The sequence below is a fragment of the Lepisma saccharinum genome, chromosome 1, assembly GCF_977018435.1.
Source record: "Lepisma saccharinum chromosome 1, izLepSacc3.1, whole genome shotgun sequence".
Taxonomy (NCBI): Eukaryota; Metazoa; Arthropoda; class Insecta; order Zygentoma; family Lepismatidae; genus Lepisma; species Lepisma saccharinum.
Genome location: NC_139229.1, coordinates 113,748,592 through 113,768,174, shown reverse-complemented (window position 1 = coordinate 113,768,174; position 19,583 = coordinate 113,748,592). Strand labels below are relative to the sequence as shown.

Below are 19,583 nucleotides of genomic sequence, written 5' to 3'. Positions count from 1 at the left end.
TAAGAACTTAGGCATATAGCCTAACAATAAAAGCATTCCCCGGTGACGTCAGAACGCAAGGTTGCTCTGGTGTTGTCCAAAAAGGGACACACATTAGTTAGCACGCACCACGTGACCATACACCACATATTACACCGCTCCAGAACGTAGTGCAAACGGTGCAGACACGAAATACACTACTTAGCACCAAATCAATGAAGTAACGTGTAACCAACTAGAAGCGCAAGTGCAGAGCCAAAAAGTGCAGCCAACTAGACGGGGCTAATATACGCCGAGGCCTATAACCATAAATTTTCAGAGGTATGAAAAAAATCAGATTTTTGTTCCTTAGTCTGAAATACGGGTGTCCTACATAATCACAATATAAACATTATTACAATTAGTAATATATTATATGATTTATATATTTCATATTCTCTAACAGCAATAAACAGAACATGTTGATGTTGATGATTAAAACCAGGAATTATAGGAGTTTAATAAAACGTATTATACGGACTTCCTCATTGCATTTATTGCTTTGTGTAATTGTTTAATGGACATTCATTATGATAACTACCTAACCTAACCTAATCAAACACAGTGTTCCTATTATGTCCATAAGTGTTTCTTTTGCTTCCCCAGAAAACAGGTAATCCGTATAATAGTAAAGAACCAAACGTTCTAAATTACCTACGTAGGTAGTATTTCCTTTCATTTCTGATGTGCCACTGGTGCGACGTTCAGTATATTTAATTACAAAACTGGGCGTGATAAATATCAAAGTATTATTTTACGTATCAAAGTGGCAATCTTTAATCATATCCAATAACATTATTTATCATAGTTCTGCCCTCTTCGATGGCGCAGTGGTAGCGTCCTCTCCTTGTAGGGGTCCCGGGTTCGATACTCGGTGGAGGCACATAGTGGTTCGGATTCTACTTTAAACTGCGTAGGTCCAGTTCCGACTAGCTTTACTGTGCATAAAGTGGACTTAAATCACAAATCAATCAATCTATCATAATTCTATTTGTTTGTACCATTCATTGAATTTTGACGATGTAGTGAAAAGTTACCGGTAGTTACAGTAGAAATTGCATATTTAATACTCCAGAAGAAGGGGTCATGTTTTGAACTACAATCCTCACAAAAAGTTTGGAATATTGTTACATTAGGCAATAGGTGATAAGCACTGTGCCGCGGTGGCTCAGTCGGTAACGCGTCTGACTACCATGCTAAAGGTCCCGGGTTCGATCCCCGGCCGGTTCAAATCCGGGAACTTTTCTAACGGTGGAAGCGGCCCCGGCGCCTACCCAGCGTCGAATAACATGGGTACCTGGGGGGAAACCCTGGGGGGTAAAGGCGGTCAGGGGCGTGATGCTGATCACATCACCCCCATTAACGACCGGATCAAGAAAGTGTGGGGCGTTACCCCCACACCCCCTATACGCCTTCATGGCGTGGTGCTATGCACAGGGGAACACTTTACCTTTTTTTTTTTTTTTTACATATGTCGGCAAAAATAGGACATCCAGGAGAGACAGATACCATATATTGTTGCATTCCATGGCTGCGCCTATCAACTGATTGCTAACAAACAATATTCCATAATTTTTTTGAGGTGTATGTTTTCAAAAGTCTGGAAAAGTCAGGGAATTTTGATTTTACAAAGTTGTAGACACCCTGAGTTAGGCAAGCGCTTAAAAACTTTTTCATATTAGTAATTTTGCAGTCGTTAATAAATCGCGTAAAGGAACAGTTCAGGTGAACTAAATCTCCCGGGAATCGATTCTCATGATTCGTTCATGACTCCTCCTGGCAGAGGTCAGAATTGGCATGACTTCCGGAAGCGCCACTTGCACATTTTACGGCGCCGTTAATGACACGGCTCTCCAAGTAGAAAGCTGCCTGATGGGAATAACCTGTAGCGAGTTCCAGGATTGTTTTTGTGTCCCTGCTGGCGGGATCCAGTCCCGAAGGAGGAGAGAGGAGGGCGCGCAACGAAACAGGATATTGGCCTCCCAAGGTTGCGTTGGTCAAATCCAAATCGTCCCTCCCTGGCCGGCTGGGGCATTTGACTTGATAATGAACGAACGTGAAGTTCGCTGACTTGCGTGGTCGCGGGCGTCATGTCGGGAACTTCTTTTCACACGAATAACCGCGGCGGAGGTTTCACCTCGGCATGGGTAACGTGTTCGTGCGCCAAATATATTACGTATCTAACGCTTTGTTCCAGCAGAGTTCCTCCTGGTTTGTGCAGTGCACAGTTTTTTTTGTCTTGTCTGTGATTATGACAGATTTGGTATAGTTGAAGTACTGATTCGAACGTTCCTTTACTCCAAAGAAAGTTCCGAAAGACCAGTTTCCCTCTTGACAACCATATGTCAAGTCCTCGTGGAGCCCAGTATATCCTCCCCTCATACCTTTCCCACCAATATCGTCTGTTTTGAACTGAGAGTACATGTCAAGTCCACATGGAGTAAATAATATGCGAATTCAGTATCTTTAGAGTTTTCTTAACGTGAGGTTGCGGTTGCGATATCTTTGCTAGGTTGTGTTATTGTGTTGTGGTATTTTTTTTATAATTATATATACACACACACACACACACACACATATATACACATACATACACACACACATGCATACATACGTACATACACAATGTGGAGATCTTGGGAGTGTAACGTCCTTGCAGTTTGTGTTGTGTGTCTAAACACTGCAGGTAAAAGTGACAACAGCGCTTCTCAGAAAACATGTGTTGTTCCAAAACCAGATACTCGTCCGGCCTGCATCCTCTCGAGCTATGTCAAAGATACCGAACTGGCGTTCGAATCAGGACTTCAACATTACAGTGATTTGTTCGATACAATTCTGTAGTCAAAATATTTATTCACACGAACAAGGAAGCCACTTGTCGACAATGTTTTAAAATCATTGGATATGAATCATTGGTTCAGTATTCAGATGACCTCAATCCAGTGGCGTATTTTAAGGATGTATCAGACACTGAACTTCCTCGACTAAAATTTAGATTTTTATCATCACTTAGTGCTCCCGCGTAGTGTAATAGTTAGCACACTCGGCTTTGGCAAGAAAGGTTCAGGTTCGATTTCCTATGGAAGCCCCCAACATTTTGGTGTTGAGGACAATCGGGGAGCTACTTTGAAAACAATAGCGGACTTCTGTCTCGAATAGTTAAAATGGGATCCGATGCGCTGACCACATGCCAATCCAATGAAAAGTCGTTTGGCCCTCCAAGGGCTGTTGCTTTCCTGCTGTCCAATCGTAAGTGTGTGAAACTTGGACACCCACACTAAGCCCCCCTCCCCAAAAAGAGCAACCTGAAAGTAGCTCCAGGTGACCTCCGTGGCGAAGTGGTAGGCACAGCGCGCTACGACACCAGAGGCCCCGAGTTCGAATCCCGACCTGGGCATAGGTGTTCGTTGTGAATGACCCTGTATCAATTTCATCATGTCAACACTTATCCAAGAGTGGCAGAAAATGGAAGCAAAATAAACCAAATCAATCAATCAATTAAAATGGAACGTAGCTCTAAATATCGATTCACATTATCCACCACATAACCATGCGTGTGGAATAGTATGATGTTAGGTCGACAAAGGAAGAAAAGACAGACAAAAATTACTATTATCAAAAGTGAATATTGTAAAACAAGCTGGGTTTCTGAAGGCGTGGTGGTAACGATGTTCGCTTTGTAATAAAGGGGTCCCTGGTTTGATCCCAGGTATGGTTAGCCTATCTGTGCCTCATTGGACTTGTAAAACAAGTCATTCCATTGGTTTTGTTCAGTGTAATAATTCCAAACTTAATCATCACAATTGTATCATCTTCACTTTCCTAGCCATTCCTGAGCTCTTCACCGAACACGTCATTACATGAGATTGAATATTGAGTAATGTTAGGACCATAACAGTGCTGTTGTTTGAAGTAACAAATACAAATTAGATAGTAATTAATCACTGCTTGGTAAGGATTGATTGGAAATAAGAAAGGAAATATGCAGAGTCATTGAAAGAAGCTGTATGAAAGGCAACAAAAGAGAAAACAATATTAGTCATAAATTAAAAAAAAAACGGTTATTGCAGTGTATATGCGATAATGAGGCGAACAAGACCCGACTTTGTTCCAATTTTCCACCTTTTTTTTCCTTTTACAATTTCCAGATGGAAAAGTCTGATTAGGACTTCATTTGAAAGGATAACGAGTTGTGATCTAAAGTCGGCGAAGAAAGTTTTATTTTTTTTAACGCTTATATCCCAGATAAGGCCATGCAGTAATAAAAACCCACAGCAAGTTTTGAAGGTATTTCTGCAGTGAGCGATTACACACAACAGTAATGATCCAAAGTTGGCTTGAAATACAAAACCCAGAGACCTCCACCCAAACATGCTCAAACTTATAGGTCTATAGCCAAGCGTCAGGTCAACCTTGCAGCAGGTTTTAGCATATGTAGATCCAAACGTGCGCGCAAGAATATAGTTCCACTGAGACGGGTTCTATTCCGACACAACTGCATACTTGCAAGAAAACAGTTATTTAATTTGTAATATACAGACAAAATAATACATTGATTAGCAGGTATGGACTTAATTGGTTGCAATCACTGTGCAGACGAACTTAGAACCGCAGATTCGCCAACTCGAATCTGTATTGCGTTGAAGAGACATTGAAACTTTAGAGCGAGTCGAGCGAGACTGAATGCGTTGCAGAGCGCGTGAAATCGCTGATACCAGTGTTGCACATCCCACTATTTTAACCCTATGTTTATTGTAGAGCGGCGAGAATGGCTGAATCTCCTGTTCAGCGCGCGGTTTTACCCGAATGTTATTTTGGGCTTCATCCGAAAGGAAATGTTCTTCAAAGTCAAGCAAGTTGTTTTAAATGCATAATCCTCCTTGCGGCAACAAGATCAAAGTAAAACAGGGCGTGAGGTGATTTGCCGTCAATGTGCACACGAATTGTATCACGGGTGTTGAATGATTTGCGGTTTGAGTTTAGCAAGAGGAAACGATTGTTTGTTGTTTGACGACAAAAGAATCTCCGCGGTATTAAAATATATCGCAGTGAGAAGAAACATGTTTATTATTTGGACGAGACGTCCTTCAACTCGGTGAGTGGGGGAAGGGGGAATAAACCATGGAAGGATACCACCATGCAAAACCACCGCCAGGGCTGAAGAAACCGACGATGAGGGGAAGGGGGAGGCTTATTGTTTCACCCACTGGCGGCAATGAAAGCTTTGTTGAAGGCGCATATTTACTGTTCCGCGCAAAGAAAGGGAAGGGTGATTATCAGCAACAAATAGACAGACCAAGATTTGAATCCTGGTTTAGTGAAGTGATTCATAAATTGAAACCAGAGTAATAGCGACAGACAATGCACCTGATTGTATATATCACCAATAACAAATCATGCTTTTTTGGTGGTACAACTTGAAGTGCGTGTGTCTTACAGTAACGGATGTATTGCGAACGAAGCAACCAAGTTTTTCATAAATCTATTTCTTTCTAAACCAAAAACAATAATTTGTCATTAAATTCAAGAGGGGCCTATCGTTGTTTACTTTTATCTTTGTTTATTTTTATTTTTGCGTGCTCGAAATATACACACATGCTCTCATGTTTAGAAGTTGTTTCGCTCTTATATTAATGACACATTTATTAAATAATATATGCGCAGAAAGTACTTTTAAAATGTTATGTTTCAGGAGACAAAGAGAAGCAAAAATACAATCCACTTGACATGCATGCGGGTTTTGATGTGTTGTGCGGTTGGCAATATTGTAGATTTTCTCAGTGTCTCCGATGTAAGCAGCTCGGCGGTTGAGGAAAGACTGGCACGGAAGATTCTGAGCTCAGTTCTCGCGCGGATTGATACATAAAACCTGCTGCAAGGTTAACCTGACGCTTGGCTTACACACAGATATTTGGTAACAGTTCAACAAAGAAACTACTAGATTTCTCTGTACGTGTATGGCTAATGCATCCTCAAAATCATGCCCTTTATTTTAGCATTTGAACTCATAGTGCGAATAACCTCGAATGATATGAAGCACAGTGATGGTTAAAATTAGAGGGTAAATCATTATTGTCCGCATTGCAGCTGTAAACTTCAATAAACAAAGACCACTTACAATAATATTATTTTATCAACATAGAACCCTTGGTTTTCAACGCACTTGTTCCATTGTTACCAAGTTTTTGTCTCTGAGAAAGGTTTTCAGCCGTCGAGCGAACCACACATGCACAGTTTCCTTCAGTTCTTGACCGAAGTGAATCCTCAGTCCCCCAATGCCTCTTGAATGGACGACCTAACAGGTGCCTCTCTGTCTCTGATGGCCTGAAATCGGGAGGTATCAGAATGCAAACTGGCATTGTCGTGCAACAACACGACACCTTTCTGCATTAGTCCTCGGCGTTCACGTTACAGGCTTTAGTCTGTCAATAAGCATCTCATTGTAACGTGCACTGTTTGTTGTTTACCCTCTCTCCTCATAATGTCCTAGTGTTGGACCTTGCAAGTCCCAAAAATCTGTAAGATTTACTTTTTCTGTTGATTGTGTCATTCGAACTGTTCTTGTTGGGCGATTGTGGATGTGAGACAATTTTAATACTTTTGAATCAATTTGAATGCACCCCGTTGCGGTAAAACACTGTTCCTGTACTGTGCTGAAAGTCTTCGATGGATTTCCGCCCCCTGATACACAAAAAGGATCACTGAACGCTGATCATCTTTGGTGTAAACGGAGAGCGAAACAGCCAAATGGCCGAACAACTTGATAGTGCTGCCAACAGAAACAAATGACAACTCCATTGCGGATAATTTTTGACGTGCCCTCATACAAATACAAGAGACTGACACACAGTCTGTAACAAAATAACTGCACCACCGCTAAAAATGAGGGGAATATTGAAATATGTTTAAATTGCCGTTGTAATAATGTGCAAAACAATGGAAAATTGCACCTGGGGATTGTTCCTTGGTTCACCTTGATTCTCTTTTGTTAATTTTTGCACTGCTGTCTGTCATTCCACTCTCTGCCAACAGGTGTGTCTGACGTCTGTGTGCAAATGGCTGCCGCCTGTTCCTGACGTGCAGGTGTGTTTACTGGTGGAAATCATGTGAATAGTGGGTGAAGAATCTGTGTAATGGATTCCCTGTTCATAGTTTGAGCAGATACATTGAGTTTTGCTAGCAAAAACTGTGGTTGTAATGTGATTTATTAATAATGTCAGTTTGTTCAAAGTCAACATGTAATGATTATTTTACTGGAACAATAAAAAAAAATGACAAAAGGTCAATATCCAGGCTTTAATTATTAACATACATATAAAACAAGGCCCAGGATTAATCTAAAGTAAAATATGGGCGGTATAATTGTGTACATATCACCTAAAACACAGTTTGCGTTTCATTGTGTTAAGTGGTGCAGTTATTTTGTTACAGACTACAAAGATAAGAATCACTCAATGATATACAAAGGGCCTATGAACTTAAGAGCATAGTCTGTTGGTCTTGTAGAAATCAGTAGTCAGTGAAAATAGTTGCATAACTATTTTTGTTCGAACGAATTGTAGTTGTTGGTGCGAATGACTTCGTATTATGATTGGCACACAAGAGCTGGTACATGTAGTCCCCAGCAATACAAATGGAACACCTACATTCTACCATATCTACGATTGCCGTGACATAAGAAAGTGCGAATTGCGTCTTCTACGGAAAGATTGTGCAGCAGCTTAGAAGGTGCACTTTCGGTCTGCATCCACATAAGCGAGATATTTCGGAATGAGCACATGGCCTGATCACCAGTAACAGTCTTGCACCGCCACCCACATATATGGAGAGTTGTTTCAAGGTAGCTAACCGACTTTCTTCGTGGAGACTGTTTTTCGTGCACGAAAGTGGCGCCTCTTGAGTTTGGTAGGTAGGTCAAGAAGATAGCTTCATTTTTCAGGCCGGTTTCAGATGTTTACATCATCCACCTACGTGATAGCAGGTAGACCACTGCACTTTTCCCCTCCCCTTAGAGTAAAAGCAGATGTGTTAACTCTTACAATTTTATACATATTTTCCTATTTCATGCTGTTATTTTGTTTTTCATATTAATTAGAATTGTGCGCAATTCATTTCTTCTTTCACTTCTTACATATCAGCCCAGCTCTGACATGACACCAAGATTTTCGAAGGGAGAGGAGGTTACGTATACTTTCTTTAGTAGCTAGCCCTCATTTTGCGTTCGTTACGGTTTTTTTTTATAAGAATACTGGGCCAAAGGGGGGGAGCCTTTCATCACAAGTATAAGTGACATCTATCGGTTGTTGTGCACATGACGTAATGTCAACAAAATGTGAACAGTGTTGCAATATATAGATGTTAAAAAAACATATTTGCGCTTTTGTGCGCATGACTTGATGATACCGACCACATGAAACCCAAATGATCATCCAGTGTAATGGCACGTATCGATTCTGTTTGGAGTTTTTGTTGTAGAGTTTTTGTTGTATGTATACCAGCAGCGAATTCGATGTAACTTTCCTTGTCTCGCAAACATTACTTGCATATCAAGCGAGAAGCGTGTACCACGAACCACATAGCGTCCACTATTGCAGACTGTAAGAGCCTACCACATACGTGTGCACTTGTGATGCGACCAGAGGCGCAACCACGTTTTTTTGTCTGGGGGGTGTCAAGTACCAGGATAAACTTACCAATAATAATAATTTTAATAATAATAATGCTAATAATTATTTTTATTTTAATAATCATAAAGCTAATAATAAGTTATTATTATAACATTATTGTTATTGTTATTGATTTGCTTTATTTTACTTCGCTTCTTCTGCCACTTTTGGATAATTTGCGAAGATGGGAATGAGTGATGATATGAAATTGATGAATGAACACTCGCAAACATCAATGTCCAAGCTGGGATTCGAACCCGGAACCAGCATTATTATTTATTAGTAGTAGTATTAGTATAAAGACGTTATTATCCTCGTAAATTTTGCAAAAAGGGGTAGACGTTGGTGCTAAAGCATTTGTGTTCGAACAAACTATTTGAATTATTATTTCAACACGTTCAATTCCACACCAATAATTGAAAACAAGCACACAAACTATTTTTGAAAGACAGAAAATGCTTGATAAATGCATTCCAAATATAATTCTTTTTTCCATTAACATATATAACTTTCATGCACGATATGTTTCACATATATGCAACATGGAGCGACGTGGACACTACTAAATTGTGTACGCATTCAAAGTTCCTTTAATACATACTATATACAACATATAGTACGTGTTATTAAATACATTACACAACCAATTCATCCATCTCACAATAAACCAGCAGCAAAAATGACATAAATTGTCTCTGAAATGTGCACGGTCACTTTCCTCAAAACAATTGTTCATGCATTTGCGGTGGCTCAGTCGGTAACGCGTCTGACTACCATACTCAAGGTCCCGGGTTCGAACCCCGGCCGGTTCAAATCCGGGAACTTTTCTAACGATGGAAGCGGCCCCGGCGCCCACCCAGCGTCGAATAACATTGGGTACCTGGGGGAAACCCTGGGGGATGCTGATGCCCACTCACGACCGGATCAAGAAAGTGTGGGGCGTTACCCCCACACCCCCTATACGCCTTCATTGCGTGGTGCTAAGCACAGGGGAGCCCTTTTACCTTTATTTGAAAGAAAATGAATTAAGACAAGTCTTATTTCTCTGTCTGGTAATTTACAATGCACTACATAGAACAAAGATAAATTACGAGCGAAGCGAGCAAGAAAATTTTTGGATCCAATTTATTTGCAGACTGAAATCAATATTGATTTAATAGGGCGCAAATAATTTCACGGGACCCCAATACATTCTCTCATTTACAACTTTTGTGCCTCTCCGATGGTGGGTGTAGTGGTAACATCGTAGCCTTGTGATCAAGGGGTCACGGATTGGATACCCGGTGGAGGCACATGGCACAGTGGTTCGGATCCCAATTTTAACTGTAGGTCCAGTCCCGATTAGCCTTTCTGTGCGTAAAGTGGACTTACAACTACAAATCAATCAATAAATTTTACAGCTTAATTTCATTTAGATCGTTCGGCGCCCAGGGCCATTTCCCGCCGCCCCCTAGCTACGGTTCTGAACTTGATAAGACCAAGAAAAGCAGGGCATTGCTAGCGAAGCGAGCAAGAAATTTTTTTTGGAAAGTGTTTTTATTTGCATAAACTTTGAAGTTGTGGGCGGTAATTGCCCCCTGCAGGTACACTTTGCCGACAATGTTCGTCCCCCGCCCTGCCCGCCTAGAACTCATTTCGGTCCAGGGTTGGGGGGGGGGGGGCAATGCCCCCCTGCACCCTCTGTGGTTGCGCCCCTGGATGCGACATAAGCTTCCTCATTGAACATTTTGGTCTTGCTAGAATCTTAATTATGTACGGTCACTGACTGCGTTGTAACAATCTCATTGACTTACAATGGGATTGTTACAACCCAGAAGTGTCTGTGACTCGTAAAGGTGCTCGTAAAGAATAGAACGCCCCTTTCAAGTGTGTGCTTTCAGGCAATCAACCCAAATTATACTCAAAATGCCGGCTTGCATATAGTGCAAAGGATGTAACTGTATAGAGCAATCAAAACCTGAGAAAGTTGGTTAGTACTGACTTGGTCTTTCAATATGCTGACCGTGTACGTATATTCCTCAGTCTCATGTTGAACATGTACAGTCACCGGCAATAAAAATGTGGCCCGTATATCCTGAAATACTCACTTCCTTGCAATGTGTTGCCTAACTTTCCGGCGATAAGAGAATTGAAATAGCAATTTTTCAATGGTAACTTCTGCCACCGCCGTAGAGTTAGACGACACACATAACGCCAGAATCATTTGGGGGCTCATCCCTTATGCACATGGGCGTCGCCAGAAAACTTGATTAGTACAAATAATATTTTTTTATTGTAAAATAATAATTATTAAAGTTATTAAAAATATATAAATTTCAATCCAAATTTTATTACATAATAGAGAGACGATCCACCGTACGAGTGAATATCCAACACAACTGTTGTCCATTATTTTTCTTATATTTTGTACAGTTAGTGTACTGAAAATCATAATTGTATTTTGTTATTAACTTTTATACAATCGTTAAAAAAAGGCTTTAACAGTTTGTGATAAATTTTACTCATAAAGTTTATATTCTGTGACCTCTCACAAAGAAAACTATAAGTTTTGGAAGCAAAAAAAAAAGAAGTAAAGTGCTCCCCTGTGCATAGCACCACGCCATGAAGTCGTATAGGGGGTGTGGGGGTAACGCCCCACACTTTCTTGATCCGGTCGTGAGTGGGGGTGATGTGATCAGCATCACGCCCCTGACCGCCTTTACCCCCCAGGGTTTCCCCCAGGTACCCATGTTATTCGACGATGGGTGGGCGCTGGGGCCGCTTCCATCGTTAGAAAAGTTCCCAGTTTTGGAAGCTGTCGATCCATTTATTCTTTGGATTAAGTGGTAGAATATAAAAATATAACTTGGTTCCTCCATTATACACTAAACTTTTTTCGATCTAATGCAGTTTTTAATGTCATAACTTTATAAAAATATTTAAATTAGATATTTGTAGAATTTCGGGGGGGGGCTTCAGCTCCCTTAGCCCTCCCCCTGACTACGTGCCTGGAAATAGGGTACAAATAGATTAAATTCGTCCCTGCAATGCATCTACGTTCGAGACATTAACAAACACAGTCCATGAGCATTGGTGGACCTTTTTCACAACCCTATCTCATCTCCAGTTTTCCTCTTCGATTTTCCTTACACACCCGAATGAGTTTCGAATATCCTTTGATTGTGAACACCTTCCTTTCTAGATTTCACGCACGATAAGTCTAGCAAAGGAAGATATCCCAGGACAAAGCACATTTTATTGTGGCCAGTTTTGCAACTTTCACTATTCTAACAATGCGCCAAACTTCCTGATGGGTTTTAACGAGCATTGATTTTTCGCAACGAAATTAAGCATAATTTAACATACTGGATATTTCTATAATAATTGTTTCTCTTCCTGGAATGTTTTGCAAATCGGAAAACTAGCCTCGGATTACACTAACAAGCTGTTTTCTCTTTCCGCAGGTGAGTTGAGTCTGACGGATGGCATGGGTTGGCACAGCGCCTAGTGGGTTTCACGATTCTTAGCAGAGAAGGTGCTTGGTAAGTAAAATAAAATTATTCCTAAGAAGATACAGACATATGTAAGTGCACCTAAAGAATATAGACGTCCTTGAACGGATTATGGTTTGTAGCGTCTCTAGTGGTGTAAATAGGAGAAAGTACTCTAACCTAAACGTTCATGGTTCTACCATGTCTTCTAGTTTGGGTGGCTTGGTGGAAGACTGAGGAATGCCCCATCTATGTTTAGCAGTCATTTATGTACAGGGTGTCCGAAAAGTCACGCACCCTTTTTCCAAATCACAGTATTTGTTCAATATGTACCCTGTCGAGTTCCACACAGGTCTGTTAGCTAAATCACAGTTGATTGGGCACACGGGGAATGTAATCTGTGTCTGTCATAGCATTCGTCTTCAATCCTGATGCGGAAGAGGCTATAGATCGCGAATCTTCACGTTGTACACCTGGGGTTTCAGATTTTGTGCTTTGTGATACGTATAGTCGATACCAATATTAATTGACAGTAGGACGTTCACACAATAGTATGATTTCTACACTGTCGGTCACTGCAACAAAAAGTCAATTTTATTGTTTGGTCTATGGTGTGCGACTTCTCGGACACCCTGTACTTAGCTCCTTGACTAATTGTAAGAACCAAGACCCATATTAAATGAGTTTTTTTTCTCGAATTTTGAAACATAGAGGGAATAAGGCAAGGATTAATGTAGCACCAAAATGAACATAACTGTACTTTAATAAATTTTCCCAGCATAGCAGGACTGCAAATGAGCAATCCTAAAGCACCAGAATAAATAAAAACCAAACAATTGCAATGTGATGCAAGCTCAGATTTATAGCAAGACGCAGTTCTTTGCAAGTTTGACACAGAACTCGATAGGTGAACTTGAACTGATTTGGTAATCTACGGAACAATGGACGTTGAATAATTGAATGCCTAAGAATTGCAGCGTAGGAGATTTCCATGTAATGTATTTTTCGTCCAGATGCTAATTGTAGATACAAACTCTTGGGAGTTGCGTATTACACGTTAATCTTCTATGTACAGGGTGTATCATAATAGAGTAAACAACTTTAAGAGTTTACCTCGACTATATGGAATACAACAATGATATGTATCAATCAGTAACACGTCAAGTTTCTATGGCCGGCCTCCGTGGCGGAGTGGTTAGCACAGGGCTCCCGGATTCGAATCCCGGCATGGGTGTTTGTAAGTACCCTTAATCAATTTCATCGTTTCATTACTCATCGTCATCTTCGCAATTAGCCAAAAGCGGCAGAAAAGCGAAGTAAAATAAACTAAATCAAGCAATCAATCAAGTTTCTATTAATGTGTACAAATGGCTACCAATGGCTACACATGTCTACAAATGTTCAATGTGACTTGTACCAGTTGTTCTAGAAGGAATTCTAAGCAGATGTATTTTTTCAGGGAAAGGCTTCGCTGGCGCACTCGGCCACCGTGCATGTCCGAATGATGGCATTTCTCTTGAGATAGCAACACTGTTCTCATGTCTGACCTTGCGGTGTACCGCTATAGCAGGGTTCTGCAAATGTCCTACAAATCCAGCCAGTGTGAAGCAAGTGAAGTGAGAGCGAGCGGGTACCGATGGAGAGTCACGGATTACCGAACACGCTACCTTCGCCTGTGAGTTCCAAGCGGATTACACGATCGAGTGGGAGGGAGGCTTTGGTGTCGAGAGGGGCTGAATGATCGACGGGATGACAAGGGACCGCGTTGTTAACTTCGGACGTCCAATTGACAATGTGGATATCTGGCGGCGCCTTTCGCTTGCACTGCTGTTCAATTGCGTCATGACGACGAGGCGGTGAGTGCTTTAGAGCGAAAGTCTCGCTGCTGGTGCTTGCATTGAACCATGGTTTTGAAACAAAAGCACCGACTGTGCGCCCAAATGTTAGTTTTAGTACACTCACACGCCCTCATAAAAAAAAGGTAATGTCAAATCGAAATATTTTATTGGTGGCATGTGAAAGTGTAGAAAGTGTTACATGCGTGAACTAATATACATTAGACGTCATGATGCAAAAGAAGTGCCACTTTAAAGTTATGTAACAACATAGGATAGAGTCAATTATTTTTGGGAACATCTCCAACTGAATGCGCGTGTGCAGTCAGCGAGCCTGCCAACAGCGTAGAGCGTTTGCGATTGGTGCTGGGCTGAGATGACGTCAGCTGCATGACTCGCTCTCAAGCTGAATGACTGCGCGAGTCTAGCTATCGTGCCTACCAACAGCTTAGAATGCTAACAATAGGTTCTGGATTCAGATGACGTCAGCAGCACACTTGCTGATTGGTTGCTTCGGGAGTCATGACTCGCTCTCAAGCTGCACATGGAGAACAGTCAGAGATGTTTAAGGAAATAACATCATTCTAGCAATGGCGGCCTGTGGTGCGAGAACGTTTTGATGTACAAATTACAATGTGAGAGATGGCAGAGGCCGTGGAAACGTGCAACTACTGCTTGTGTATCGTTTACTCGAGTTATTAATCTATCTTGTACAGTGGGATGCACAAGTATTGCTCGGAAAATTGTCCAGGACTATTTTCATTACTTTTTCTCTTGCATCTTAAGTGTTTTTAGGAACAGATTTTTACGTATGCTGGTGCAGAGGTTGTAAGCTGCATGCTTGGCGTTTTGTTTCAATTCTTGAGGCTCTCTCTCTGCGTAAAACAAAGAGAAATACGGTGAGGGACAATTTGCTTGGTAATGCTTATGCATCCCACTGTACGTATGCAACGCAATGCAGTTATTAATGGTGTCTTACTTTCCTGGGCCACTGGCATTCAATTTTAACAAAACACTGTCAGCCACAATATACTTGGAAAACAGCCTAAACTAAGGTTTGCGGGTGCATCTGCAAAATTATTTCAAAGCTACAATTTTAATCCGAGGCTTTAAGGGTGCACAGTTCTCCTTGTAGCCTGGATCCCATTTTAAAGTTGTACGTCCAATCACGATTAGCCTTAATGTGCATAATCGACTTGAACTTTGCAAATATTGTCAGATTCAATATGTCTGCAGTTGCTTACATGGGTGTAATGCTGATGCTTCCTCCTTCACGTACATCTCACCCACAGCAGAAAAAAATGTTATGCTCAGTTAGGCTAATCGAGACTGGACCTACAGTTTAAAGCGAGATCGAACCGCTGTTCATTTTGTCTCCACCCATGATCGAACCTCGGGCGTTCTACCAGCGTGTTGCTTGAAGCTAAGATACCACCGTTAGGTTGATAACACTTAATTCATTCTGAAGAGCGAACCATGTTGCCAGATCACTTCTGGATTCTTATATTGCTTAACGTAACGAATCGACATTCCTTTCAGAGCCTAATTTCGATAGAGTCGCCTCTTTTTTCTGAGGTGAATGTTTCCTCCAGTGTATCCTAAACGGAAGGAGAATACAAACAGGTAGGTTTAAAAATAGACATCCACGTGGCGGTTGGACGTGTGGGATTTTTTTCGTGCGAGAAAAAAGGTTGAGAGGAGGAGAAGTCCTCGTGCGTCGTGGACTCCAGAACGTTTCCATCCTCGGTTAGATATTAATACGCCTCCTCTTCAAGACCTCAGCATGCGGAAGTGTTGTGAACGGAGAGAGCTTAAAAGCTATAACAAATTAACTCCTAGTGTTGTGTACCACGCTACGAAGGTTAACACATTCTCGACCATAGTCGATGAACATCCTGTTGCCTGTTACCACACGCACACGGGCATCCATCTATGAGAGGCTGGATGAGTCCTAGAACCACTTATATTGCCTGAGATCTCTCGCCCCCCCCCCTTCGCAATATCAAACGACTCTACACTCTGTAGCGGGAATCTCTGGAGCAGGAGAACGAAAAGAAGTCCTTTGCGCAAGTAGAACTCGAGGGGGCTCGACCATTGAACGTTTAAGAAGGAAAGTGAGTTCACGGATGGGGAAACGCGGCTGCAGCTACCAGCCGTTTGAAGCAGCGCGCACTGCTTTGCTCCGCCCGCTCGCTTTCTCCCCTTCTCTCCCGTTATGTGCGGCCTTGCTCCACAGATTCCCGAAATAGTGTAGCTGAGAGGTTAAGGTCCAGGACTCGTGTTCGGAAGGTCACAGTTTGAAATTCGTGGCCGATGATCCTAACTGGTTTCTCTCGGGTGGGTTTTTATGCAGTTTTATTCCAGTAAAACAGTAGACAGAAGTGATAAGATGAGACACAAAGACCGGGGAAAAGAGGAAGGGCAAAGATGCATAGACCAGACAGACAGGGTAAAGTAGAGGTCTCACTTATCGCACCAAACTCAAACACCTTCTTGGTCACCGTCGTCTTCTGACGTCAGGTTAAACGCTTTCGTTGGTAGGCTAAATGTAGTGTATTTATGCTAAGAGATAGAAACCTAACCACGAAAGCATTTCACGCTTACGTCAGAAGATGAATACGGTACTTGGCCAACACGGTGTTTGAGTTTGGTGCAATGAGTCGGGGGAAAAAAGTACAAAAGGACAGGGAAAGAGAACTGCTGCAGGACTGATGGAGGGCGAGGGTGACAGAGAGAGGAGACAGGGTAGAACAGAGGGAAAGTAGACATGCAGCGGAAAGGGTCGGAGAACGAGAGCTTGTGGCAGCGAAGAATCACTGGAAAGAAGGGGCATAGTCCCTCTTGCCTTTTCACTTCCTCCCTGTCTGTGAGAAAGACTGACAGGGATAGAAAACTTCAGATCCCGGTTCCGAAAACTATCCAGATCCGATGAGATCCCGTTACCCTGCACTGGAATATATCAAAATCCGAATCTGGTCATCGGTAGCATACTACGTAACCAAGATGAGAAAACCCCTCTGCTGCCGTCGTCGAGGAGAGCGTGGGCGGCTGCCTACCATGTAATCCTGCCCCTGCGTTGCCAAAATGTAGAAACTAGGGATACAGTGGAACCACAAGCAAAAGGACCTGCGCAGAACCGCGTGTTCTGTGCATTGTACCACTCGCGCGTGGAGGGGAGGTTTGGAGTGGAGCAGGCTTCCTTGTGGCTCGAGTTGAACGGAGGAAGATGCGCGAAGACTTTTGGTCGAAGGTTCTTTTATTTGTGGTCGCTCTGTAGAAGAGATGTGGAGAAAGAGAGAGATAAATACGAAAGCACAAGTAGTACAGCAACAGAGAAAGATAGAGGTATAGACACGAAAACAGAACATAATTTACGATATGGGAACATTTTGGTAACGCTGTTAAGCCTTGTTTCCATGTTAATAAAACATTCAAATGCTGACCAAGGCAAAAATTATTGTATAAAAATATACATACACTGGAACGTAACGTGATTTTTATTTCTTCTACATTGTATGTGTTTGTAAGAGATGGAATTGTAAACCAAACGGCAAAAGTAATAGTAGGCTAATTGTTCACCACTATTTCGATTCGGTCTGTTTTCCACAATGTGTGGTCATGTATTGAAATAAAAACTTCAATAAACAGAGAACATCATTTTCGCATCAACAGAATGTCATTCCTTAACACAGGACATAGAACAAATAAGAATAAGTGATGGAAACGTTGCCTACTATTATATTTGCCAGTGACTGTACTTACGCTGTAGCAGCAGGCCCGTAGCTGGAATTGATCTCCAGGGGGGCTTTGTAAACCAAGTCCATTTTAAAAAATATAACAGTATTAAATGAAGGTGAATTATGTGCGTGTGGAGGGGTACTCATTAAATTATAAATATCATATACTACACAAACACTACATTTTTCTACATCTCTTAAAACATCGCTTGAAGTGTTAATTGACTGGTACTGAAATTATCCCTTACACACTCCATACTACTTTAGGTTATACCGAGATTTATATCACACACAAAACAATGCACAATATTCAATCACAGTGGCTACAGAATATTCCACCCCCGGCCGAAGCAATTAAACTCCCCTTCCTTCTCAAAACTTGGAAGCTGTTGACCTTTGACGCAGATGCGGAGGGAATTTGCATGATGACATCAGAGTCGCAGATTTCTGTCTAAACGGGAGGTCGCTACAGGGACAGTGAAGGTACAGATAAAGAAGCTCCCCTATGAAAGATCTTACAAAGTCTAGATAATGTTCTAAATACTTGCAGTTACTTCTGCTCATAAACAAAATGAGCGAATGTAATAGATGCTGTTCATATTCTGTTGATTTATCCTTAAAAGTTGTGAGTTGTCTACATTTTCACTCTTCACTGCAAACAAATTATGCAAAATAGTTATCTAATGGCAAGGGGGCTGATGGCAGTTCCAGGGGGTGGGGGCTGAGCACCCCATGGCCCCGGCCTGGCTACGGGCCTGTACTTCTCTCCTTGCTGTTGTTTTGGTTCTTGGATTCCACATTGCGAAAAGCAGAATGATTGAACACAATTTGCCTACTATTATCTTTGCTCTTGGCTGTACACTCGCGTACACTTTTTGATTGTAACGATCCCATTGACTTTCATTGACTGGAGTTGTAACAATCCATAATTGTCCATGACTGTAGTCACCGGCAATAACAATGGGACACCTGCATCCTGAAATTCTCGCTTCCCTGGAAGGTGTGTGTGTTGCCTAACTCTAAGGCGATAAGTGGATTTTAATAGCAAATTTTCAATGGCATCTTCTACCATCGCCGTAGAGTTAGGCAACACACACAACGCCTTGCAAGGAAGCGAGTATTTCAGGATGTAGGTGTCCCATTTTTATTGCGGCTGACTGTATATGAAGGTAGAGCAACTATGACCCAATGCTATAAAAAGTGACATGAATTACCTCAATCAAGAAACCTTGATCCGAAACAAGTGAGTATGTTTTCAGGGTCTTCTATTCATTCAAACTGAGCGAAGGATCCTAAAATACCCATCTTTTGTTTTGAAACTCCCGTGCAGATTTTTGCCTCGTCACGTGACTTGAAACCAAATAGCCGGGCTGTCTGTTGACTGTTCCCTCTGCTTCCAGCTGTGCATATTTCCCTGCAAACTGAGCCAACTTCTTAATTCGGTTTCCCTGGGCGCTTGTCCCGGACCAAGGCCAAGTCGGACGTTTCGATAGTGATAGATAAGGTGAGCTCCTAGTAACAAGGTGCGAGGATCTGTATGAAGCACACAGGTGGATTTTTTATACGCTATATAACGTGTAAATCAAACACACTTTGTGCAAATTCACATTCGAACGAACCTTCTGATATTCCTGTATTTTGAATTCCCCCTTCCCCCAGTTTGTCTTACACACCCACGCGTTATTTGTCTTGATCTAAATATATCCTTTCCATGGCCTAGTAATATAAGTTTGTTGTGCCTGGGCGAGTATATGTGCAATAAAGATGCAATTCCTTGCCGGATCATCTGACGCGGAATCCATCTGTATCTCTAAGAGAATATACTTCTGTACCAAATATATAAATTATATATGTAGT

The 19,583-nt window shown here is 41.8% G+C and overlaps 1 protein-coding gene across 3 annotated transcripts in view; it reads left to right on the top strand.

The window, feature by feature from the left end:
* Window positions 1-19,583, top strand: part of atos (atos homolog atossa) — a 99,414-nt gene that overhangs the window by 52,474 nt on the left and 27,357 nt on the right. For 2 of the 3 annotated variants that reach the window (XM_083136397.1, XM_083136404.1), the window contains exon 2: window positions 12,128-12,205. The exons of the other annotated variant lie outside the window; for it this stretch is intronic. The gene's annotated coding sequence lies outside the window, so the exon portion shown is untranslated. The remainder of the gene's footprint in view (window positions 1-12,127; window positions 12,206-19,583) is intronic. 3 annotated transcript variants of the gene reach the window in all.